The following is a 15961-nucleotide window of genomic DNA, read 5'->3' as shown; positions in this document are numbered from 1 at the left end:
TTCTGCATTTCTCTTCACCTCTTGGACAAGCTCTTTCTCAAGTGCAGCAGAAAGAGAGGTCTGACAATAAAAGTCTAGGACTCTGGTAGTCTCGTCATAGGAACAAGGGAGATGAGTATTGTGAAAGGTCAGACTTAAAGCAGGTTTAGTCTCACCTGAGTCATGTAGAATGGATTTTCTAGAGCTAATTGGGGTTCTGTTAGTAGAAACAGGGAGAAGAGATACTGTGTAGGGGCAAGAAGAGTCATCCATCAGATTTGTGCAGGACTCTGGCTTGGGACAGCCGAACTACTGGAGTCTTCCCTTGACGATGACTCAGAGTCTATTTGTTGCTCTCCCATTGGAGGTACATACTTCCAAGGGATGCTAGAATCCTCCTCATCTCCAGTCACTCTGTGGGCTATTGCCACCATCTGTCCCGTAGCCTCTGTCTTACCCGCATGCGTTACCACTTCTGAAACTTGAGGAAGTCTCTTTCCACATTTGAGGACCACCATGCAATGTCACATTATAAATGATTCATACTATAATAAAGGCTGAATCTTTTGGCTTCTTCCTGATTCATAACGAGTTCCTTGCCTTTCTAGCCCTGTCTGGCTCATGGCAGGATGTCAGTAAATATTTGCTGAGTGAGTGGAAGTCTGTGTGTTCTGAGCTTGGGGTAAATATGTATTGCTATTCTTTGTTCAGGTCTTAACCTCATTGTCACTGGATCTTTACTGCCAACCTTAACGTGTTCACTGAGGTTCCCAGGAGATTGAGGCGCTTCCTATGTTCCATGAACCGCTGAGTTTGTAGGTGCTCATTCAGACTGTGCTCTCCATTCAAACCTTACAATAACCAAGTCAGCTGTTACTATGAATTGTCTAATCTTCCACAAAATGGAAGTCTTCTATTTTTCCATATTTCCTCCCTCTGCGTAATCCTCAGCTGCTAAACATGGCTGTGGAATTTTGAATAAAACGTTTAAAAACCACAGTAAATTCTTACCAGTTTTGAGGGCGTAGGCAGAGTTGCTGGGATAGGAAAACGAGAGGCTAAGGGAGCTTTCAAATGACCATTGAATATCTTGATTTTCTGACCTTATTCATGTTTCTTTATAAATGTTGTTAAATTTCTGGATATTCTCTGCTAGGAAGAAACTTGTGCATGATGGGCCCCAATATTTAAGGTGGTAAACAAACAGGAAGAAATGAGTTGCTGAGGGCTTGTTCCATGATATACGTATTGGATAATGACTTGCGTTGCTGCAGAGAGCAGGGCTGGCTGACCACTTGTCTTTTCCACTTAGAAATTCTCTTTTTCTGATACTCTGAGGGGATCTTTGGACAAACTCTTCTTGGACTGGCAGCAATTGCCTTGCACTTTCTTGAAAACTCTTGAAAAATACTCCTGAATGTATGAAAAGGCCCAGAAATCAGAGGCAGTGTGTACTTTCAGGTTATTACCCATTTCTTGAATTCTCTTTGGAGGATACTTGCTAGATAATTACCAGACAAATCACTGAGTGACTAGAGGACCTGCGAGGCAAAGGCTGTCCCTAGACAGAATGGCAAAGTAGGCACAGTTGTCATTTGGTGCATCTGGTTTTCCGTACCCCATCCCCACTTCCCACCTCTTGTTTTCCCAAGGCTTCATGCTACCTCCCTGCTGCCCAGGACCATCAGCTGTACATGCCATTAAAACATAAGCTGTTCTGCTCTGATCTCTTTCCTAGTAAATGCAGATTCATGCTATATTCCAGTCCCTCAGGCATCCTTGAAGGAGAGCTCTTTCTGAGTGACAGTTAGCTCATCTGGCAAAGGTATTCATGCTATGAATTAGTGTTTCCCATATAATTTGCAGGTTAGCAGGGGCTCTCTGGAGATAGCATGCTAACATACTAAAGCTTAATCAAAGTCTAAAAAACCTTTTCTTCACACTGTTTACTTCACGGTACATCCTATATTATTCTCTTTTACCAAAATAATCTTAAGGGAGTACATTATACTTGATAGGTCCATTTCCTTTCTTACTCTCTTATAATTTGTATGCCCTTCTTGGTATTCCATAGCTACTGGGCTCTCAAAAATTTCCACCAACCACCTAATCACCAAACTCTCTTTGTTAAGCCTGTTGACCTGTCCATAACGTTAGACAGTGCCTGCTCCTCCAAATTCCAGCCTCCTTTGGGACTCCACCAGTTCTTTTTCTCCTCCTCTGGTGGAATCCAGATCTCATTTACCGGCTTCTCTTCCCTTATTTAAACCCTTAAAACTGGAGCTTCCACAAGCTTCGCTTGGCCTTCTCTCTCATGCTCCCTAACCCATCCAGCTAATCACAGAATCCTCAGCCCAACATCTGCTAGATCTCAACTCTGTTACCATTGCTTCCATTTAACCCCATGTTACGTTTCCTTTAGCTTTTGTAATAGTTTCCCATCTCTAGCTTATTCCCGTGCAATTCTGTCTCACATATAACACCAATTATCCAGTCTTGATAATTGCCTACTTTTCCTACTTCTACTATGTCTCAAATGTTTGTGGGTTTCTCCATTCCTATTCAAAGAGCTTGCCACATCATTTGTGGCTTTCTTTGAAGTCTTATCCTTTCATTATTCTCTTTCCTTTCTCCCCTCAGTCTCTACCTTGACAACAAACACCGTTCAAGAAAGAGCCAGGTGCACCACTCATATTCCATTCCTGAGAACATCCCCTGTATTAGTTCCCCAGGGCTCCCATAACAAATTACCACAAACTAGGTAGTAAAAAAAAAAAAAAAAAAAAAAAGCAAAGCAACCCAGAACTTTATTCTCTCAAAGTTCTCTGAGCCACAAGTCCAAAATCAAGCTGTTGGCAGGGCTTCACTCCCTGTGAAGGCCACAGGGAAGAATTCTTCCTTGCCTTCTCCAGCTTCTGATGGCTCCTGGTGTTCCTTGGTTTGTGACAGCATAATTCTAATCCCTGCCTCCATCATGACATAGTTTTTCCCCTTTGTCTCTGTGTGTCTTCTCCTTTTATGTCTCTTATAAGGACACCTGTCATCAGATTTAGGGCCCACTCTAAACCCAGGATGATCTCATCTTCAGATCCTTTACATAGATCCACATCTATAAAGAATCTCTTTTTGAAGGTCACATTCACAGGTGTTGGAGGTTAGAACTTGGACATTATCTTTTGGGGGAACGCTATTCAACTCACTACACTTCTGTCCTCTGAATTGTTCCTTTACAACAATCTTTGCTTCTGAAATGCCCTCCCTACGCATTTTGGCTTGTCTAACTCCAACTCAGTTTTGAAACGTAACCCAAATTCCAACTTCTCCATGAGAATTCCCCAGAGCTCCCTAGCATTAACGGTCTTTTAAAAACTCTCAGAGTACCTTCTCCCTCTTACCTCAGAACTTACCATAATATGCCTTAAGGCAGAAGTTTTATGAACTTATCTTTCTTCTTCAAAAGACTTTTAGTTTTGTGGGCTTCATAACCCCCACCAGAAATTTCCAAGTTGGAGCCATTTATGCGTTAGCTGATTTGAATGGACTGCACAGGCATGGCTCTAGTGTAGGGTACTTCATGTCCATGGGTGGACAGAGGGTACCGCTATGGGCTGACTGGGGCTGTGGTTTCTTCTGCGCTATCCAGATAGAAGCTTTTGGGAGAGGGGTGCAATTTAAACAAGGTAAGGCAGTTAATTAATCTTGAAGAAAAGGCAGAATTTCAAAAGAAGAATCCAGAAAAACATCCTTTTGAAATGCCTTTTTTAAAAAATTTTTTAATTTAATTTTTTTTCAACATCTTTATTGGAGTATAATTGCTCTACAATGGTGCGTTAGCTTCTGCTATGTAACAAAGTGAATCAGCTATACATATACACATATCCCCATATCCCCTCCCTCTTGTGTCTCCCTCCCACCCTCCACATCCCACCCTTCTAGGTGGTCACAAAGCACCGAGCTGATTTCCCTGTGCTATGTGGCTGCTTCCCACTAGCTAGCTATTTTACGTTAGGTAGTGTACATATGTCCATGCCACTCTCTCACTTCGTCCCAGCTTACCCTTCCCCCTCCCTGTGTCCTCAAGTCCATTCTCTACGTCTTTGTCTTTGTTCCTGTCCTGCCCCTAGGCTCTTCAGAACCATTTTTTTTTTTAAGATTCCATACATATGTGTTAGCATATTGTATTGGTTTTTCTCTTTCTGACTTACTTCACTCTGTGTGACAGACTCTAGGTCCATCCACCTCACTACAAGTAACTCAATTTCATTTCTTTTTATGGCTGAGTAATATTCCATTGTATATATGTGCCACATCTTTATCCATTCATCTGTTGATGGACACTTAGGTTGCTTCCATGTCCTGGCTATTGTAAACAGAGCTGCAATGAACATTGTGGTACATGACTCTTTTTTTTTTTTTTTTTTTTGCGGTACGCGGGCCTCTCACTGTTGTGGCCCCTCCCGCTGTGGAGCACAGGCTCCGGACGCGCAGGCCCAATGGCCATGGCCCACGGACCCAGCCACTCTGCGGCATGTGGGATCCTCCCAGACCGGGGCACGAACCTGTGTCCCCTGCATTGGCAGGCGGACTCTCAACCACTGCGCCACCAGGGAAGCCCCCATGACTCTTTTTGAATGATAGTTTTCTCAGGGTGTATGCCCCGTAGTGGGATTGTTGGGTCCTATGGTAATTCTATTTTTAGTTTTTTAAGGAACCTCCGTACTGTTCTCCATAGTGGCTGTATCAATTTATATTCCCACCAACAGTGCAAGAGGGGGTTCCCTTTTCTCCGCACCCTCTCCAGCATTTATTGTTTGTAGACTTCTTGATGATGACCATTCTGACCAGTGTGAGGTGATACCTCATTGTAGTTTTGATTTGCATTTCCTTATTTTTTTATTTGTAACTTTTTTTATTTTACAAAATTGATCAGTCTTATAATTCATGGGTTGCTAAGTGCTAAAGGACCTCAGTGGTCTTGTAGTCCAGTCATAAAAATGAGTGTATGATTTGCCTAAAGCCACATAGCTGCTCCATGACAGAGTCAGGAATGGAGAGTCCAGGTCTTCTCACTCAAAACCTAAAGAATAGTTTCTTCTAGTATTTTCCTGTTGAGATATAGCCAATTTAATCTCCTTCTGTGAACCTGCCACACTATAATTAATAGCAAGGATGACAAAAATCACTTAGTTCTTTAAAAGTGCTTTGGATTCTCAGATGCCTTCGACATGAATATCCTAAATTGGAAAATAACTAAGCACAAATAACACTAAGATGTATTTCTCATATTTTTAGTGTATAAAGCCTGTTTGTTTTTCATCTCATCTTTTTACATTCTCACTAATAAGCAAAAGTCAGTGGATCATGTGTTCATTGGGTCTTGTGGTCATTAGTGTGAATCACAAAGGTTGTACTCTAATTGCTTACATCCTGCATAAAGCACTCTGTTGACTGAGGTACAAACAAGCTTCCTTAGAGACAAAACGAATCTCTAGGTCAAAAGCCCTCACCACATTTTTTTGTAATTCTTAGATGTGTTGTTACCAACATGGGAATCATTAGAACCTATTCTTTTAAAATTACATACATTCATTATAACCATTTTCAGAAGGAAGTCAGGACCAAAAGATTTCTACTTGATTTTTTAAATTATGTATTTAGAAATCTTGCCATGATATAAAAATTAAATCCCATTTATCTATTCAGCAAATCAAAGCCTTTTATGAAAAAAGAATAAAATTAGGTTATCCAAGAAAATCTGGGACATGTGGTCACTGTGTTATGCTTTGTCAGCATTATTAAAAGCTGTAGATAAATAGCATATACACACATACTCAAGAGTATTCTAAGATTGAGGGTTAATCATAGAATTAAGTGAGATCATAGAATGATTGATAAGAAGTAGTGTTGAAAATAATACTCAAAATGCAGGGATTGGATGGTCTTTTATGATCCCTCACAATCTTGTGATATTAAATTGCTGTTAATATTAGCAATAATGATAACTAATATTTACTAAACTCTAACTATATGCCTGATCTGCTATTGCATTAGTAGAATCTACTGTCCTAATAGCTTTATGTCTATTTACTTAGTCCTCAGAATAAACCCATAACACAGGTTGTAATAATAAAGTAGGTACTAATATATCCACATTTTACAATTTTACAGATGAGGAAACTGAGGCACAGAGAAACTAAGTAGCAAGGCCAAAGTCACTCAACTTAATAAACGGCAAAGCAGGGATGGACTGTGGTGCTTAGGCTCTAGAACCTGTTCTCTTAATCTTTATGTCATCATACGTTTGGCTATATATACTGTAAAGAAATGTAAAATAGGCTGAGACGGTTGGTTAAAATGTCCCTGAAATAGTGCGTGTGGGTGACTAGGATGTGTGCATTCACTTTCTGACTAGGAGTTATTGGGAAAGGTACAGGAGGAGGAGATCCTTTTCTTCCCACCATTTTTTATTTATTTCCAACTCTATAGCATGACTAGGTCTTTTGACAGCCACACATGCAAACACAATATGAAAAGTTTGGGCAGTTACTCAAGCATCTGGCACCATGTGGATGGAACATACTGATGGCTGAGCTGTTCCACTGTGAGGCCAGGTGCTCTGGCACCACGCAAGCAGAGTGAGACAGCAAGCGGGATCCGGGTTCTTGGCTCCACTCTAATTGCTGCTCTTTCCCCTCCTCTAGTCTTCCTAATTCCTTCTACTTCCAGTACATACTGGACTGGCCTCATCACAAAGAGCAGGAGGAGAAGCCTAGTGAGTTAGGGATCTAAAGTGAGATGGGGATGCCTTGGGACTGTCTTCTTCCAGGAAAGAACTCTTCTACTTTTCTTTCCTCTTCCTCTTCTCATACCTAGGATTCCAAGAAAAAGATCTATGACTCTGCTTAGTTAGGTATTCCTTTCTTAATGTCAGGTTGATTTTTTTTTTCCTTTGGTGATGTGCAAGATCCAGGTGAGCATAGACCTACCTCATCAATAATTAGTTATCAGCATAGTGATCATTTAGAGTTGTCTGGAATTCTGTGGTGAAACAAATCCATTGTAGGTCAGGCATGTCTCTTCACTCCTAGCTTTCAGGAATTGTTTCCTTTTGTTCCCTCAGAGAGGGGACAGGGGAATAAGGCACTGCCGTTGATTCTAGGGCTCTTATGTGCCATGTGGTCTACATACATTGTTTTTTTTATTTCTTATAGAACTCTGCCAGATAGACATTATCACCCCATCTTACAGATGTGGAAATAGAGACTTTGCGAAGTAAGCTCAGATAGCTAAAGCAGTAAAAGTGGGGTTTGATTTCTAGCTGGGCTGATTCCAAAGCCAGCATGCTTTCCAAGGTGCCATTGCCATGGGGGTTACATGCATTTTAACTGAGAGTTTTAACAAGAAGGAACTGATTCTTTCAATAGAGTTTTGGGCATCAGTCTGACATTTCTTTTGAGGAATCCTTGTCCTGAAATTATGGCACAGAAGTAGTGGTTTGGTGTTCTTCTGTGGATAATCTGCCCTGGTGGTCCAGTAAAACTAATCTTATACTTCATGAAGGGAAAACACCTTCCCAGGAAACACAAGACTGATGCATTTCATACAAGCCATAACTCTTACAGGCAGGGATGACCTAGCACTCAAGGACATCTCTGTCCAGGCAACAGGACTCTTGTTAATGAATTTGCTAATAGCTGCTTCCTATTGACTTACATTGGTCAAAGGTCAGTCATTGTCATTACTGTCTGAATCCCGAATGCTTGACCTTTTGAGTGATGTGACAGAGGTACTGCAAGACAAGCACCATCCCTGGGTATTTCCCTAGCTGGGATGGCTGTTGACTAGATACCTGCCCCTTACTCTTCTCTCCTCATACTCTCCCCAGTGGAGAGCTGGTTCAAATTCCATTGTTTCATTATCCTTTCTGTGCAAATAACTTCCAAATTGGCATCACCCCTGTTCCATTTCCACAAATATCCCCCTGTCTACCAGTTATTTCCAGCAGGACATCTCACAGTCACTTCAAGCCCAGGATTTCCAAAATCACAAATTGTCTCCCCTTGGAGCAAGGTTTTTCTCCAAAACAGTTCATCTGCTGGTAACTCAACAATGCTAGTCATCCTTACTTTGGAATCCTTTATGAACCACCTCTTTTATTTATCCCTTACTTTTTTTCCTAAGTAAATTTTCTGGGACCCATTTCTTCATCCTGAATTCCACGGACATCACTCTGCTCCCTAAAGGCCTGGCTCTTGCCCTGGTAGATCTCGATTTTCTTGCAGTTGCAGATTGGGTTCTATCTTCAAATTCTGGGACTCATCCCATTTCTAGACAAAAGAAAATTAAAGAATACTGGACTAATTGTTTTCCTCTCCCTCAGGAGCAAGCATCATAGTTTTAATCATGCATTGGAACATTTTAAAATTAATTTTTATTAACCAAGTAATAAGTGAATATTCTCCTAATAATTAAAACATTACCATTAAAGCTAAGGTCCCCATTGACCTTCCCTACTTTGCCCCCAGTGAATTCCCAGTTTGTTTGTGTATTTCCAGATCTTTTCCTAAGTTTTAATACACATATATGCATCCATAGAAAATACTGTTGTTTTCCTTTTTTCTAATACAAATGATCACATATAAATGTAGTATACTGTACATATTCTGTGATATGTTTTTTTTTAACTCAACTTCCATTTATTCAATGAATATTTTTCAGGTAAATGCTCAGTGCCAGTCACTGTTCTGAATTGCTAAGAATACACTGGACAACCAACTGAGAAAATCAAGCCCCCTGAGTTCATAGAGTTCACATGGATGATCTGTTTACGTAGTACAAATAGATACATCTCATGCTTTTCAATGACTATGTAGTATTCCATAGCATAGACATGCTGGAGTTCATCTAGCCATTCCTGTATTGATGGACATTTAGATAGTTTCCAGTGTTTGGCTATGACAGTACTACCATGAGCACCCTCATCAATGCCTCCTTGGGCACATGTGCATGTCTCTCTGGGGTAAATGCCAAGACATGGAACTGCTGAGCCAAGTGCCGTCCAAAGAGGTTCTAGCACTTCCAGCAGTGTGTACAAGAGGACTCACTTTGCAAATCCTCGCCAATGCTTGGTATCATCTGAATTTTATGCATTTTACTCATCTCATGAATGTAAAATGGAATCTTGCTGTTATTTAATATCAATCAAGTTTTCATAAAGTTCCCATTTACATACTGGGATGAAATGGATGAAATGTACAGGTTGAGTTAAATCACTACAAGACCTTGCTTTTTACAAATTTACATTGATGGGGACAGATATGAAGGACAACATAGGAAAAAATGGCCATCAAGTGACCACATAAAATAAAGTAGCTATCTTTGGTTTCCCTCCCTTCTTTGTGCATACGTTTCATGATCCTGAAGCTCCCTGGTGGCCATTTCTGATCTTCCTCTGGTGTGGCCTTCAATGTCTGAATTTCAGCTCTTATAATCTGCCTGTGAAAGAACACTTGGCAAAGCTAGAGGGAGGATGTTGGTGAGGGGAAGAAACAGCACATGCAAAGGTCCCTGTGCAGGGAACGACTGTGCCAGGCACAGAGGAGGTCCCACTTAACTGGGTGAGTGAATGGATTAGTCATGAGTGGCTCAATGTATCAAAGTTTAAAACAGGAGTCAGAGAGTAGTGAGAGTGAGGGTGGAGGGGTGGGTAGGAGCCTGGTCACAGAAAGCATAGTATGACATACTAAGGATTTGGCCTTGGTCTTGTGGACAATGGGAAGCCCTTCCATGTTTACTAGAACTCATCTATAAAACTGTTGTCTGTTATCTTGACCTCATTGTTAAAGTGAAAAAAAGAAGATAAAAAGTACTCTTCAGAGAAGTCTCCTGGTGTTAAGATCACTGAATTAAGATCAGTGATACTAATTAGGTGGTTTGATGAACACAGAACTGGAGTGAAAGTATGAGGATGACTTTGAGGGAGAGTATAACTGTAGGACCAATGCATGCCTTTGTTCAACAAGGGTTTTTTGGTGCTCACTCTGTGCAAGGTACCATTTAAATGCTGAAGATATCAGCTGCACAGAAAAGATAAAGCTTATACTCTCATGGAACTTTTGTTCCAGTGGGGGTGGGCAGTGTGAGGGGACAGACAGTAAACAGCCATGTGCTATGTCAGGCGGTTGGTGCAACAAGAAAAGCGCAAGTAAGGAGAAGGCACTGAGAGTGATTAAAAGGAAGAACAAGAGTGAGCAATGCAGATGGGAGAATGGGGACATCAAGGTAGAGGGAGTAACAAGTGCAAATGTCCTGAGGCCAGGTGTGCTTGGCACATGCAGGGAACAGATATTTATGGGGCGCCTGTGATACACCATTCTTGAGTTGCTAGAATAGAAAGGTGAGCAAGGGGGGCAAGATTGCTGCTCTTATAAGAAACACCTTCGTCATGTACTATCTTTTATTAGTTTTTTTCTTAGAGAGTGTATTAGTTTGCTAGGGCTGCCATGACAAAGTACACAGACTGGGTGGCTTAAGCATCAGAAATTTGTTTCCTCACAGTCCTGAAGACTAGAAGCCCAGGATCAAGATGTCAGCAGGGTTGATTTCTTCTGAGGCCTCTCTCCTTGGCCTGTAGATAGACATCTCCTGGTGTCCTCACATGGTATTTTCTCTGTGTGTCTCTGTGTCCTAATCTCCTCTTCTTATAAGGACATTAGTCATATTGAATTAGGCCCATCTATATGATCTCATTTTACCTTAATTACTTTTTAAAGGCCTTATCTCCAAGTGTAGTCACATTCTGAGGTACTGAGTTTAGAACTTCAACATATGAATTTTGGGGAGATACAACTTAGCCCATAACATAACTATGTTATTTTTATTTTTTATTTTTTTATTGAAGTATAGTTGCTTTACAATATTATCTAAGTTCCAGATGTACAATATAGTGATTTACAACTTTTAAAGTTTATAGTCCCTTTATAATATTATAAAATATTGGCTATATTCCCCATTTTGTACAATATATCCCTTTAGCTTATTTTATACCTAATAGTTTGTACCTCTTAAGGCCCTACCCCTATTTTTCCCCTCCCCCATTCCCTCTCCCCACTGTTAACCACTGGTTTGTTCTCTATATCTGTGAGTCTGCTTCTTTTTTGTTATATTCACTTGTTTGTGTAGTTATTAGATTCCACATATAAGTGATATCATACAGTATTTGTCTTTCTCTGACTTATTTCACTTAGCATAATGACCTCCAAGTCCATCCATGTTGTTGCAAATGACAAAATTTCATTCCATTTTATGGCTGAGTAATATCCCATTGTATATATATATACCACATCTTCTTTATTCATTCATCTGCTGATGGACATTTAGGTTGCTTCTATATCTTGGCAATTATAAATAATGATGCTATGAACATTGGGATGTATATATCTTTTCAAATTAGCGGGGTTTTTTTTTTCATATATATATCCAGGAGTGGAATTGCTGGGTCATACGGTAGCTCTATTTTTAGTTTTTTGAGGAACCTTAATACTGTTTTCCATTGTGGCTGCACCAATTTACATTCCCACTAACAGTGTAGAAGGGTTCCCTTTTCTCCATATTCTCACCAACATTTGTTATTTGTGTTCTTTTTGATGATAGCCCTTCTGACAGGTGTGAGGTGATATCTCATTGAGGTTTTGATTTGCATTTCTCTGATGATTAGCAGTGTTGAACATCCTTACATGTGTTTGTTGGCCATCTGTATGTCTTCTTTGGAAAAATGTCTGTTCACGTTTTCTGCCCATTTAAAAAATTGTATTGTTTGTTTTTTTGATATTGAGTTGTATGAGCTGTTTATGTATGTTGGATAGTAATCCCTTATCAGTCATATCATTTGCAAATATTTTCTCCCATTCAGTAGGTTGTCTTGGTTTTTGGCAGTGGTTTCCTTTGCTGTGTTATTATTATTTTTTTTTTTTTGCGGTACGCGGGCCTCTCATTGTTGTGGCCTCTCCCATTGCGGAGCACAGGCTCTGGACACGCAGGCTCAGTGGCCATGGCTCACGGGCCCAGCTGCTCCACGGCATGTGGGATCTTCCCAGACCAGGGCATGAACCCGTGTCCCCTGCATCGGCAGGCGGACTCTCAACCACTGCGCCACCAGGGAAGCCACTTGCTGTGTTATTTTTAAGATAGCAGTAATTATCGTTGAATCCTTCTCCCTCTATCTTGTCACATTTCCCTCCCTCCTCTGTTTGAATGGCCACTGCACACTGGCTCTTTGCTTTCACAGGAGTCGTTTTCAGAATGCATCTTTCCCAGGAGAAAAGGCCACTGAGAATCTTACCATAGGTTAAACAATAGTAAGCACCCTGGGTTATCTTTCCCATTTATCAAAAATAGTTAGCTTTATCCTTCATAAAATCCCCATGAGGATGCTACCTTGTACCTGACCAGGTAGGAGCCTTCAACAGAGCTGGCTCTGAATGGCTCTGCAGCAGCAGTTAATGTAACTGAGGCATGGAATATGGCAACTCTCTCACAACACTGGATGTCCATTTCATCCTCTGCCCCATCTCCTTTCCAAGGAGCCGAATGACATCATAAAGAACTGTTAACTGTCTCAGGACCAGACCCACTAGGAAGAAGGTTGGCTACCCAGGACTGAGCCCAAAGCACATCCACACATTGGAAAGCATTTCTTACTACAGAAGGCTGGGTACCTTCTGAGCTTAAAGGAAGATCCAGAATTCATGGGTGGGGGTGGGGACTGTTTCTTCTCTTCGAACCATTTTTCCAGTCTCTCATACCTAAGCCCATTTCCTTCTTCCCCCTGTCCTCTTTGTTCCCCAAAGAAACAGGCTAACAATGTCTATAGAATTATTGAGCTTTGTTGTTTAAATTCATTTTCAGGAATTATTGACCCCGTAGAACTTAATGACACCTTGGAGTTGAGGCTCTTTGTGTAAATCCTTCATCCTTTACAGATTAAGTCAGGTGGGATTTGAAAGGGCTCCAATGTGCAAATGCTAAAATCTATACCAGACTTTCAGCTGAAAGAAAGTTACTATTCCTGCATACTAGCTTGATTTTTTAAAAACTAGACCACCAACACAACAAAATTCAATTGATGTCCCTTTCCTAAAAAAAAAATAATAATAATACTTTTTTTTTTTTTTTTTTTAAGCCAAGAGACTGATCAACTGGTTGAAAATCAGGAACATGAACAGCTTTCTCTCAAATGTACTATGTTCATGGCCTGTAAAATCTGATTGCTAACAACGTCAAATTAATTAAGTGTATATAAAGCAGCCACAGCCACTAAAAGCAGATTTTTTTTCTGCAGTGAGAGGCAGTATGCGGGCCTCTAACTGTTGTGGCCTCTCCTGTTGCGGAGCACAGGCTCCGGATGCGCAGGCTCAGCGGCCATGGCTCACGGGCCCAGCTGCTCCAAGGCACGCGGGATCCTCCTGGACCGGGGCACGAACCCACGTCCCCTGCATCGGCAGGCGGACTCCCAACCACTGAGCCACCAGAGAAGCCCTAAAAGCAGATTTTATTTTAACCCATAGAAAATAGGGAACAGTGTACTCCTAGGTTCTGCATAAAAAGCCACCCCTCTATTGCTAGATTCAGAAGTGTAATTTTTATTTTAGTGGAGATCTTCTCCACCCTCCCCAAAAGGGAGCTGAATTTGTTTGCCTTTAGCCAGGTTGTAGTGAAAGCATGAGAGTACTAACTCCGTGTCGGGTTTCTCTGGGATTAGAAGGTATAGAGGAAGGGGTGCAGTCCTACTGTGTGAGCCCATTCCTCTTTAAAATGAGCCCAGATGCACAGCCGGGCCCTGTCTGACACGCACAGCTTGGGCTAGCGCCGTTATTACCCAATCAAGGCATCTGCCCATTTCTAATCCTTCAATACAGAGAGACAGTGCTACAATCCTACATAATATGTACCAGCTGAATGGATCCCAATTTATCAGTAAAACTATAAGTTGCAGAACACCAGGCTAAAACTAAAGTAATAAACCCTGTGATCCCTGTACCATACATTTGAGGCCGTTATTTAAGGTCTCCAAGGAGATCGGTACCATAAAAACCATTTCTCAGGAATTCTGCCAGCTATAGGAGCTCACTGCAACTGTTCGTGCTAATATATTACAACTTGTTTATTGCACTCCCAAGCATCTGCAGCATCCGCAGTGTTACCAGGGGAGGGGAAATGATGCACGTACCCTCTCGATAGGCAGCCAGAGTTTTGTTTCCTATGTATACAAAAAAAAGGATGCTTTTCCTTTTCTCATACTCTTACTGCTCTGTACCCCTCTCCCCAGAAACAGCTCGAATGCTCAAAGGAGATGGAATAGGGCCTCTATTAATCTTTATACCTCTTTAGGAACTCTCACCACTTTCAGTGCAAAGATATCACGCAGCCTTGTGGCAGAGTTTGTGCAAAATCTGGGGTAAACAGGAAATTGAGAGACACAGATTGAGATGTTAATTTCACAAAGCATCCACGTGGCCTTGGGCAGGTTATTTAACTTCTTTGAGCCTTCATTTCCTCATGTGTATTTTTGTTTGTTTGTTTTTAAGAAACAACAATGCCTCTTTAAGGATTAAATGAGATAACAGATGTAAAGAGCTTATTACAGTGACTGGTTTATAGCAGGAATTTGAAAAATGTTAGTTCCTTTTGCCTGATTATTTACTGCACCGACAGAATATAAGATACCAATTTGCTACTTTTGTAAAAGAGTTGAATATATTGGAAACAAGATCTTAGTACATTAATTCCAGCTATTTGCCTAGTAAAGAAATCTTCAGTGCAATTTCTAGGGTGCTGATAAAGAAAAACCCCTGTATTAGTTTTCTAGGGCTGCCATGACAAAGTACCGTAGACTGGGTGGCTTAAACAACAGAAATTAATTTACTCACAGTTTTGGAGACTAGAAGTCCAACATTGAGGTGTCAGCAGGTTTGGTTTCTTCTAAGGCCTCTCTCCTTGGCATGTAGGTGACCATCTTCTGCCTGTGTCTTCACATGGTGTTCCTTCTGGGTGTGTCTGTGTCCTAATTTCCTCTTATTTTAAGGATACCAGTCATATTGGATTAAGCCCACCCTAATGACCTCATTTTAACTTAATTATCTCTTTGAAGACCCTATCTCCAAATACAGTCACATTCTGAGGTACTGAGCTTAGGACTTCAACATATGAATTTCAGGGCATAAAATTCAGCCTGTAACCCTCTCCTACCTTGCCAACCCTGTTTTAGCCATGGTAGGGGGATAGAGAGGGCCTGATTACACCTGAGGAGGTTTTATGTGGGTCTAGGTGCCATTATGTGCTCATTATCATCTTTTAAAATATGAAGTGAATTTGGAAACTCACCCATTATATTGTTTAACACACGAAACAAATCTAGCGGATGTAGAAGTTTCAATAAAAATATCTTATGACACCCGCTAATTGACTACCTCGTGAAGAACTTGAGAAAAAGTGTAAAGCCTTCCCAGTAATGGATTAGTAATCTGCTGACTGTGAAATCCTTTAGGTTGCCAAGAAGTCACTTCCCAGTTAATAGAGCTGGTAGTTATCTAGTGTGCCATCATGGTTGGTTTGGCTCGTGATGGATAATGGCTGGATTACATAGTTGGACAGCTGTGCTGTGAAGAGGCTCTGCCCATCGGCATAGGGCCTTGCTTCTCTGCTCTAGGGACTAAGCTTTGAGAACCCAGTGGCCTCTTATCTCTGTGTGGAGAGTGTAGCAAGCCAAGGCAGGGAGGAGCCCAGCAGCAGGGCCATGGGGACTGGTTCTGGGGAGGTGTATTAGTTCCCTTCTGCTGCTGTAACAAATCTCCACATATTTCTTATCTTCCATTTCTGGAAGTCAGAAGTCCCAACTCCATTTCACAGGGCTAAAGTCAGGCTGTTTGTTGGTAGGCTGGTTCCTTCTGGAGGCTCCAGAGGAGAATCTGTTTCCTCACCTTTT

The 15961-nt window shown here is 41.2% G+C and overlaps 1 protein-coding gene across 1 annotated transcript in view; it reads left to right on the top strand.

Annotated features, from left to right (window-relative positions):
* Positions 1-15961, top strand: part of LOC111168723 (uncharacterized) — a 567745-nt gene that overhangs the window by 378010 nt on the left and 173774 nt on the right. The window lies entirely within an intron of this gene.

This window comes from Delphinapterus leucas, chromosome 11 (genome assembly GCF_059928025.1).
Source record: "Delphinapterus leucas isolate spDelLeu-1000000601 "Yukka" chromosome 11, BTC_Dleu_Yukka2, whole genome shotgun sequence".
NCBI lineage: Eukaryota > Metazoa > Chordata > Mammalia > Artiodactyla > Monodontidae > Delphinapterus > Delphinapterus leucas.
This window is presented reverse-complemented; position numbering and strand designations above follow the sequence as displayed.